We start from the raw sequence: 12500 nt of genomic DNA on the forward strand, positions 1-12500 counted from the left end.
GGTCATGTGTACTGAGTCACCGAGACTTGCTGCCAACAACTTCCGGTTCAACAATTTCCACTCCGATCTACCATCCATTGCGCATATACACTTCAGTCAGTTTAACTACAACATATTAACACATTAAAGATATATACGTACATACATATATATATATAATATATATATATATATATATATATATATATATATATATAATATATATATACATATATATTATATATATATTTACATCCATATTTTTATATATTATATACATATAATATATATGTATATATTCATAATTTTTGTTCATTTCCTATAAGATGTAAACATGTTTTCTTTCCATCCGTGCCTCTCCACCGCCACGAACCACTCCGTTCTTGTGTGTCAGTTATTTTGGGTTAGGTTCAATGATATCGTTATATAAAGCCACAACACTAAATAACATAAAGATCGTTATGAAGTATTTGCTTCAGAAAAACTTCGTTAATATCAATTTAATTTTTAAGGCGGTGGACTGGCAGAATCGTTAGCAAAGCGCTAAGAATTTTGCCCGTCTTTACGTTCTGAGTTCAAGTTTTCCCGCGATCGACTTTGCTTTCATCTTTTCGGAGTCGATCAAATAAGTACCAATTGATCACTGGGGTTAATTTAATCGACTTGCCCCAAAATTACTGTCAAAATTGGAAGCCACTGCATTCGTTAGCTATTCCCGGTGGCTTTTAGCCACTGGTGCCCCAAAAGTGAACAATATCAACGTTAAAGGCGCGAAATTGCAATAATCACCACTACAAACTCAATACCACTATAAAATGGTCAAAACTCCTCACACAGGAACTTAGTTTGATTTGAAAACCCCACTAGAATGGGAGAAAGCGCTAATACATGATCTAAGTTATATGATATATAAAAAATGTAATATACAAATAAATATCTGTAAATATAAACCATCCGATTTTCTGATTACCTCATTTCTTCTAATATATAATACCTGTACATCATCTCCAAACCTTCCAATATATATATATATACATATATATGTATATATATATATGTATGTATACATAGGTCGTATATATATATGTATATATACATGTATGTATGTATACATAGGTCGTATATATATATGTATGTATGTATATATACATGTATGTATGTATATATATATATATATATATATATATATAATATATACATCATTACAGATATAGTGCAAAGAATTATTAATTTAATAATCAATAAATTTTACCAAGTAGTTTCGGTATGGAAAAAAACATTATCGGTAAAAACTTATACAAAAGTTTTTTATATATATAATTATGAATATAATTAAGGGATTAGCAACAAGTTGCTTCACCACATACCGAAAATTTAGAAATAGCAGCCAAAGACAGCTAATTTCTTTTAACTACCAATATGACTCCATAGACAACAATATTTGTAACTCACAGAGGCAAAAAAACAACGAAATCAAATAGTCTACGATTAATTATGTACGCGTTTCTGGATTAGAATTATGAAAATTCATTTCCTTCATCGGCATAATATTTCGAGAATTATAAATTTGAAAATGTTAAAACACCTACCCTTTGCATCTCCAACCAAGCGACATCGAAACATAACACTAGGTAGTCCAAACTTCCAAACTTACATAGCCGAGTAAATTCATATTTTCCCTCTAAGATTACCATGTGCGTCACAAGATAGTACTGCAGAAAAAAACTTTAAGTTGTTACCGATAATGGTTTTTTCCATACCGAAACTACTTGGTAAAATTTATTAATTATTAAATTAATAATTCTTTACCTTATATCTCTAACGACTATTTCACTCCCAGATAGCAAGCTGCAGTTTTTTTTTCTGCGGTACTATCTTGTGAGGAACACGGTAATCTTGGAGGAGGGTGGAGGCGCAATGGTCCAGTGGTTAGGGCAGCGGACTCGCGGTCATAGGATCGCGGTTTCGATCCCCAGACCGGGCGTTGTGAGTGTTTATTGAGCGAAAACACCTAAAGCTCCATGAGGCTCCGGCAGGGGATTGTGGTGATCCCTGCTGTACTCTTTCACCACAACTTTCTCTCACTCTTACTTCCTGTTTCTGTTGTACCTGTATTTCAAAGGGCCGGCCTTGTCACTCTCTGTGTCACGCTGAATATCCCCGAGAACTACGTTAAGGGTACACGTGTCTGTGGAGTGTTCAGCCACTTACACGTTAATTTCACGAGCAGGCTGTTCCCTTGATTCGGATCAACCGGAACCCTCGTCGTCGTAACTGACGGAGTGCTTCCATCCAATCTTGGAGGGAAAATATGAAATTACTCGTCTATATAAGTTTGGAGGTATTGATAACACTTCCAATCAGTTAAGATCAGAAGCCATGAGAGCCACTGGTGCTGTGCTGGCAGAATCGTTAACACGCTGAACGAAATGCTTAGCGGTATTTCGCCCGTCGCTACGTTCTGATTTCAAATTCCGTCGAGGTCGACTTTGCCTTTCGTCCTTTCGAGGTCCATAAATTAAGTACCAGTCAAGTACTGGGGTCAATGTGTTAGACTTATCCCTCCCCACAAATTTCAGGCCTTGTGTCTACAGGAGAAAGGATTATCATTATTTGCTTAGTTATTTTATTTTCATCATCATCATCGTCTTCATCATCATCATCATCGTTATCATACATTTGTGACTTAGAATCTTACTACTACTACTACTACTACTACTACTACTACCACCACCACCACCACTACTACTACTACTACTACTACTACTACTACTACTACTACTGCTGCTACTACTGCTGCTGCTACAATTACTCCTACTACGACTACTACTACTGCTACTACTACAACTACTACTACTAATACTACTGCTGCTGCTACTACTACTACAACAACTACTACTACTACTACTACTACTACTACTACTACTACTACTACCACTACTACTACTACCACTGCTGCTGCTACACGTATGTAATCCGCTGCTGTTCCTGAAACGCCATACCAGGGGGCGATTCATTAACGTTGACCTTTACCATAAACCCCCTTGATTTAAGGAGTTTTACACTCAGGTCTGAGACGAACTCTGATGTGGAGTGGGTGGGGGAGATCCAAGGATGTGAGTCGGGTGGACAATGCTGATTAACACACATTACTTAAGGGGATAAGCGCTGATATTCCTGCCTTCAGAATGTTTTTTTTTTTTTTACTTTTTGTCTTTTGAGGTTTTTCTGGAATTATTTCTACTTTTCTTGTTTTCGTGTCTTCGACGTTGTCATCGTGATCGTCAGCATAAGCATCATCATCATCATTGTCGTCATCATCATCATCATCTCTACCACCATCATCACCACCATCGCCGCCATCACCAACGTCGTCATCAATATCTTCTCCTTCCATTTCTTCTTCTCTTCTTCTTCTTCTTCTTCTTCTTCTTCTCTTCTTCTTCTTCTCTTCTTCTTCTTCTTCTTTTTCTTCTTCTTCTTCTTCTTCTTCTTCTTCTTCTCCCAATGTGTACACACACACACACACACACACACACACACAACACACACACACACACATATATATATATACATGCGCATGCGAACAGATAGCAAGTAAGGGTATTGAGTGGTGCCGGTAGTATTAGTGTCTGCGGATGTTTTTTGGTCTTTGTCGGGTGGATGTGTAGAGAATGGATACGTGGGTAGGTCTTGGCTTGAATCTCTCAAGATATGCAGATTACGTGCCGAAAGGCGAGACGGCCGAAAATGCCACCAAGGAAATGCAATTATCGCCAACGTAACAATAATAATAATAATAATAATAATAATAATGATAAATATAATAATAATAATAATATAATATAATAATAATAATAATAATAATAATAATAATAATAATAATAATAATAATATAATAATGATGATGATGATGATGATGATGATAAGGTATCTTTGTACTCTGATCGACATATCGATCACTTCTGGCCGAAGCATAGCCCGGAAGATGAACGTGAAGTTCGTCAAAGTTCAAGGACCTTGAAATTGGAGAAAGCTGCTTGCGTGTGCGGGGTGGGGGTTCGGGTCTATGAGAGTAAAAACAGCAGCAATAACAACATCAATAATAATAATAATAATAATAATAATAATAACAATAATAATAATAATAATGATAATAATAATAATAATAATAATAATAATAATAATAATAATAATAATAACATAATAATAATAATAATAATAATAATAATGATGATGTTGATGATGATGATAATAATGATGATAATAATAATTATAGTGGTAATGATAGTAGTAGCAGCAGCAATATTAGTAGTAGTAGTAGCAGTAGTATTAGTAGTAGTAGTAGTAGCAGTAGTAGTAGTAGTAGTAGCAGTAGCAGTAGCAGTAGCAGTAGCAGTAGTATTAGTAGTAGTAGTAGTAGTAGTAGTAGTAGCAGTATTATTATTATTATTATTAGTAGTAGTAGTAGTAGTAGTAGTAGTAGTAGTAGTAACAAAAAGAAGAAGAAGAATGGTGGCCTGGCCCTCCGTCTGTTTCGGCGACGAGTGTTCCACTTGATTCAACCAACCTAATCGCTTGCTCATGAAATCAACGTGCAAAGGGCTGAGTGCTCCACAGACATAGTTCTCTTAGTGTAGTATACACATACAAAAATCATCTTGAAGATGAGGTTTTGCATGTATATACTGGAGATGAAAAAATAAATGTAATCATGGTGTTCCGTTGATCTGATGAGCTAGACTTCTATACCTACATTTGTTTGTAAAATGCACAATAGTACAATTCCATTTATAAAAATACTCACTAGTGCAGACGTGTAAAATAATTTATTATACTCTAAAATAACTTTTGCATGATGTTGGCTACGAAACGGCTGTCACCCTATGGATATCAAACGGTGAAATAAATATATTCATCTCATACCACCTGATGTTATACATATATCCTTCTTAGTCTTTTATTTTTTATGTGCTTCGGTCATTTCACTGCGGCCATGGTGGAGCATCGCTTTTAGTTCAAAACAAATCGACCTCAGGACTTATTATATCGGTAGTATTTATTCTATCGGTCGCTTTTGCCGAACCGCTAGCATACGGGGACATAAACACACCAATATCGGATGTCAAGCGATGGTGATGGTGGTGATGGAGAGAAACACAGGCACACAAACATACACGCACACACACATACACACACATATATAATAATATAAATAATAAATAAATATATATGCATACACACACATATATATGTACATACATATATTTGTATATACATGCATATATGGGCACAGGACACCACGGAACGTAAACAACATAAAATAAACATAAAATACGAAAACAACGTGAAATACGAAAACATGGAATACGAACTTGTTTTGCGAACGACGAAAGAAACAAGCGGAAAACAAGACAAGCAACACGAAAAAACCGACCCTTCATCAATTGTTGGCTGTTTTTCTACTTCGTATTTCACAACAAATACGAAGTACAAAATCAGCCAAAACAAGTTCGTATTCCATGTTTTCGTATTTCACGTTGTTTTCGTATTTTATGTTTATTTTATGTTGTTTACGTTCCGTGGTGTCCTGTGCCCATATATGCATGTATATACAAATATATGTATGTACATTGATATGTGTGTGTATGCATATATACTTATATATCATTTTTATTATTATATGATTGAGTGCTACGCATCCATTTCCAAGTAAGTTTTGTATATATATATATATATATATATATATATACACGACAGGCTTATTTCAGTTTCCGTCTACCAAATTCACTCACAATGATTTGGTGGGTTCGTGGCTACAGTAGAAGACACTTGTTCAAGCTGCCACGAAGTGGGACTGAACTTACCACATAGCCACTCCTGCACTGATATATATCTATATATCTATATATATATATATATATATATATATATATATATATACAAAATGAGAAAATGGAGAAACATACGTAAATCAATCATCAACCATCAGATAATACCCAATCAATACTTTATTAAACCATTACACAACAGCAATGACATTATACATAATATATTGCAAATATAACTAGACATGGAAAGACATATATATATATATATATATATGTGTGTGTGTGTGTGTGTGTGTGTGTGTGTGTATGTATATATATACCAAATTCACTCCGAAAGTCTTTCTCGAACTTGTGCTACTGTACAGTAAAATTGAACCCGAATTTGATGTTGTTGCAAAGCGAAGTTCTTGACTACGCGGCCACACTTGCGTTTATAATGAGAAAACTAGAGACCTTACAGCTGGACTATAAGTTAAGAATGATAGCTGTGATTATTGGGGTACGTCGTGATGCAACGAAGTAGCCGAGAATTATTGTTGAGACGCAGGGGTTCAGAAGAGCAGAAACGATACGGATAATTAAGAAATTAGCATTTCATGAGGTTCGTGGAATCTGTGAAATTGTGGAGAACATTCTCGAACTCCTCGTCTAGTGACTCTGTGTGTGTGTGAGTGTGTGTGTGTGTGTGTGTGTGTGTGTGTGTGTGTGTGTGTGTGTGTGTGTGTGTGAGTGTATGTTTGTATACACTCATGTTGTCATACAAAGCTAAGTTTGTGTACAATTCCACATACGTAATAATTAGCATGCGTGCATGTGTACGTTGGGTAAATAGATGCATACATACACACATACATACATACATACACACATACACACATACATACACACATACATACATACATACATACATACATAATACATACATACATGCATGCGTGCATACATACATACATACTTATATACATACATACATACATACATACATACATACATACATACATGCATACATACATACATACATGAATACATACATACATGCATACATACATACATACATATATACGTGCATATATACATACATATATACATACATACATGCATACATACTTATATGCATACATACATACTTATATGCATACATACATACATACATACATACATACTTATATACATACATACATACATATATACATACATACTTATATACATACATATACAAAGATATATAGGTAGGCACGTACGTCATAAGTATTGTACACACAGACATATTTACATACATATATGCATATATACACACACGTATGTATATGTATATAATGCATACATATATGTATATGTCTGTATGCATATATATATATGTATATATACACATATATATTTGGATATATACACGTATGTATCTATATATATATATACAGAGATAAACATATGAATATACATGCATATATACACAGATATGAATATATACATTACACGTATACACACACACATATATATATACATGTATATACATATCTATCTATCTATCTATCTATCTATCGATATATATATATATTATATATATATATATAATATATATATATATATATATGCGTACACATACACATAGGTATACATGCACTCACATGCACATACAGATTATGAAAGCAATTTTGTAAATCGATATTTGAGTATATCTACATATGTGTATTTGTATACAATAGTGTGTGTGTGTGCCTGTGTGTGTTTTTGCATTTGTGCGTTTGTGTGTGTGAGTCAGTGTGTTAATGTGCGTGTATGTGTATCTAGAGGCGTCGTTGTCCATGTTTGTAAGTCCGAGCGTCTCTGTCTGTGTGTTTCAGGGTGTATGTGTTGTGTGTGTGTGTGTGTGTGTGTGTGTGTGTGCATGTGTGTGTGTCTGTATGTGTGTGCGTATATGTTTGAATTTGTTTGTGTTGCGTCTGTATTTGTTAGAGCATGTGTGCGTGTATGTGTGAATATGTGTCTGTATGTGTGTGAATGTGTGAGTGTGTGTGTGTGCCATTGTGCTTATGTGCGTATGTGTTAGTGTGTGTGGTTGGGTATGTGTGTCTGTCTGTGTGTCTCATATTTTAAAAGCCTCCGCAACAATAAAAATTAAGAGATAAATTCTTTGATGATAATTCTCCCATAAAACAATGCGCTGAAGGCCACAACATCAGCATTTATGTGGCTTTCCTCTTAAATTTTGATCTCAAAGCTTAACAAACCGCAAACAGCGTCACTGCTACCACCACCACCACCACCACCACCACTACTACTACTACTACTACTACTACTACTACTACTACTACTACTACTACTACTACTACTACTACTACTACTAGCATATATCGTTTGAGAGAGATTTGGTATTATTTCTATCAGGTTTAGCTCCCTCATCGGCTCATACATACATAGATACATAAGACAGAAGGGTGTGATTTGAGGGGGATTTGGCTGCTATTTCTACCAGTTCTAGCTACTATGAAGAAGAGGTCTCTCTCATTGGCTCATACATATATACATACATATGACAGTCAGGGTGTGAGTTGAGGGAAATTTGGCCGCTATTCCTAGTAGCTCTAGCTACCATGTAGAGGTCTCCCACACTGGCTCATACATACGAGGTGTGTATGAAAAGTCTTGAGCCTCAAAAAAAAAAAACGAGGAAAAAACAAAATATGGTACAAGACTTCTGATGGAGGTACCAAACTTCAAGGCTCAAAGGCCTTGAAAGCTCAAAGGCTTTGAAGGCTGAAACTTTTTCATACGCCCCTCGTACATATATACATACATGAGATAGCAGGGTATGATTTGAAGGGTATTTGGTTGCTAGTTCTACTAGATCTAGCTACCTCATTGGCTCACACATACATATATACATATATACATATATACATACATACATACATACATACATACATACATACGATTCAATATTTGACCACGTGTGTATCGCTGGCGATTTTTTTCCTCCGTGTTCCCTTCCTTGGATCTTTCCTTTTTCTATGTTCCTGACGAAGAGCTCCGCTCGAAACGTTAAATCCTTCTTTCCTCGCGTTGTTGTGTTTACTCTTTGTATTTTCGTGTTTGGATTAACTCTACATACATACATACATACATACATACATACATACATACATACATACATACATACATACATACATACATACACACATACATACATACATACATACATTCATACATACATAAAAATCTGACGTGGCTTCTCCAAATCCAATCTGTTAGTGGCACAGTGAAGATCTGTAAGACATTCCAAAGATTCTCCATCTGAGATTCTTTAGGTAAATAGATGTGTGCACCGATAGTTCAACCAACACACTAACTCAACCACAACTTTACAAACACCGGGACCTGTTTTAACCCAAAATGTCTTGCCGCTTTGTTAGTGACTGATTTGAACCTTCTTAAGAAAAACTTAAATAAAACTCAATGAAAAACATACATTCATGCACAGTGATGGTGAAAGAAAATGTCGTCTCTACTATAAACATATAGAAAATATCCCCCCCCCATCATCATCAGCTGCTCCCAAATGTCTGCGTGATACTACCTGCCCCTGAAGCATGATATAGATGCAATGAATATTTATAACGCTATTCACAGGAAGGACTGCCCTGGCGTTTACATCAAAGGCATGTCAGAACCAGCAGGTATTTACACCTTCAGAAACAAGGAATTGTAATAGAATACTCGAATAAAAACATTAATTCTATGCAAACATAGCAGACCTGGTATTGTTCTGTGTGGAAGCGCGATGGCCTAGTGTTTAGGGCAGCGGACTCAATGTCGGAGGATCGCAGTTTCGATTCCCAGACCGTTGTGTGTGTTTATTGAGCGAAAACACCTAAAGCTCCACGAGGATCCGGCAGGGAGGGGTGGCGACCCTTGTTGTATTCTTTCGCCCCGACTTTCTCTCACTCTTTCTTCCTGTTTCTTGAGTAACGCTGCGATGGACTGGCGTCCCTTCCAGCTGGGGGGAACACATACGCCACAGAAACCAGGAAACCGGGCCCATGAGCCTGGTTAGGCTTGAAAAGGGCGCATAAATAAATAAATTGTTCTGTGGGACAGGGAACAAAGGGCATGCTCTGTTGTGAAGATCAGCTGCCCAACAGATTTCAATGAACAATCAAAAGTCCAGGATAAAGAGAACGTTTATGGCGAATCAATACAGAACTTGTAGCTTTTCTACCCTAATTATAAATTCCCATTTGTATCGACCACCATAAGGGCATTAGGCTCTGAACCTGCAAATTTATACAAGAACCTAGAACTACAAGGTTTCTCGGAGGAAGAGCAAAAGAAACTGACGCAGAGTCCCTAAATCTAATCTATTGGTAACACAAGGAAGATTTCAAGAATTCTCCATCTGAGATTCTTATGTGAATCGATGCACACACTTGGCGTTTCGGCATTTCGGTTAGCACACCAACTCAACCAGATATTTAGAAACCTCCAGAATTCTCTGAACTCAAACAGTTTTGTCACCTTGTTAACCCGCTTGAATTCTGGTAAGAACTTAAAACTATAAAAAAATCATGCACATAATACATACATACACGCACACACGTACATACATACATACATACATACATACATACATACATACATACATACATACATACATACATACATATATACATACATACATACATACGTATATACATATGCACGTACATTTGGTTACTATTTCTAACAGGTCTAGCAACCAAACAGCAGTCTCTTTCATTGGCTTGTGCATATATACGGTTCATAAACAATGGACTGCGATTTGAGAGAAATTTGGCTGCTATTTCTACCAGATCTACCTACTATGTAGAGGTATCCCTCATTGGCTCATACATACTTATATACATACATAGGACAGTAGGGTGTGATTCGAGAGATTTGGCTGATGTTTCTAGCAAGCTCATATGAACTAGTAGTAGTCGTAGTAGTTGCATAATTATCGTTTGTTGTTTTGCACAGCTTCGAGATTTTTAAAGAATTTACCAAACCTTAAAAATGCAGTTAGAGCCTTGAGCAAGTTCTTCGGTTATTGGTGATCAAACAGATATTAATTTGAAATTATAGATATACTGGCAAAATTTTTACACACACACACGCATACGCACTTACACACACACACACACACACAGACGCACGCACGCACACACACACGCACGCACACACGAGCATACGCCCACACGCACACACACACACATACACTCACACAGACACGCACAAATAAACAAACAGGAGCATATATACATCACATACCTACACACACTCATGCACATACATTCACACATATAGACACATATATACACAAATAGAAGCATACATACATACACTACATACATCGACAGACACACATACATATACACACAAACAGAAGTTATATATATATGTATGTGTGTGTGTATATATATCACAGACACGCATCCACACCCACGCACCAACACACACAGAAACTAAGGCATACACACAATACAATCGTGCACACATACGCACACGCCACAATACGTGCACGTATTTTACACATAAGCATATAAATACACGCAAATACACGTGCACGCGTACACACACATTCACAAACAGAAGCCGCCATATTTCATACAGTTATACAACGGTCATACAGCACATACACGGACACGAGAATAAACTACAGGTATACGGACATACATACACAACGATACTTTACCTGCTGAGTTCAAATTCTGGTGAGGTCGAGTTTGTCTATCATCCTTCGGGGGTCGATATAATAAGTACCAGTTGAGCATTGGGTCGATGTAATCAACTAGCCCCTCTTCACAAAATTTCGGTTCTTGCACGTATATTGTAAAGGATTATTATTATTATTATCATCATCATCATCATCATCATCATCATCATCATCATTATTATTATTATTATTATTATTATTATTATTATTATTATTGAGTGAGAGAGCAGTGCATGCCATCAAAATGACATTGGGGTAAAATATACAAAGCCCAGTATACCCATCATGACTACCCGTCTGATAAGGGTACACCAGGCATATGCATCACAACCATATGTGCGCAACATCGTGATTTCATATCAAGATAAACAGCACATGACCTTGCAGGTGGGGCCCAGTTAGAATTTTTTTCTGGTCAAGTAGCCTGTTCCGCTCAAAAGGTCCCTGAATAAGAGTTGATTAAGGATCTTCAACGAACCACCCATGTTTCCAAAGGTGAATTATCCAAACCTCTAAGAATCCCTCTCAACACATGGCTATGATGCTCCCCCACTACTCCTGCTCGTGATCAGGACATGCTCTAAGGGACATGCTCAACTGGTTAAGGTCAAACAACTGACAAGCAAATCTGTGGTATTGAGCAAAATATTTGCTGTAGCCCATCTTTTATGCCAAGACAAAACAATGTACGTGATAACACTTCCAATTAGTTAAAATCAGAAGCCACGAGAACCACTGCCTTGTACTGCATTATCACGGCATTTATTACTATTATTATTATTATTGCTATTATTATTATTATTATTATATTATTATTATTATTATTATTATTATTATTATTATTATTATTATTATTATTATTTTATTATTATTATTATTATTATTATTATTATTATTATTATTATTATTATTATTATTATTATCATTATTATTATTATTATTCTTGTTGTTGCTGTTGTTGT

Source organism: Octopus sinensis, linkage group LG27, assembly GCF_006345805.1.
Source record: "Octopus sinensis linkage group LG27, ASM634580v1, whole genome shotgun sequence".
NCBI lineage: Eukaryota > Metazoa > Mollusca > Cephalopoda > Octopoda > Octopodidae > Octopus > Octopus sinensis.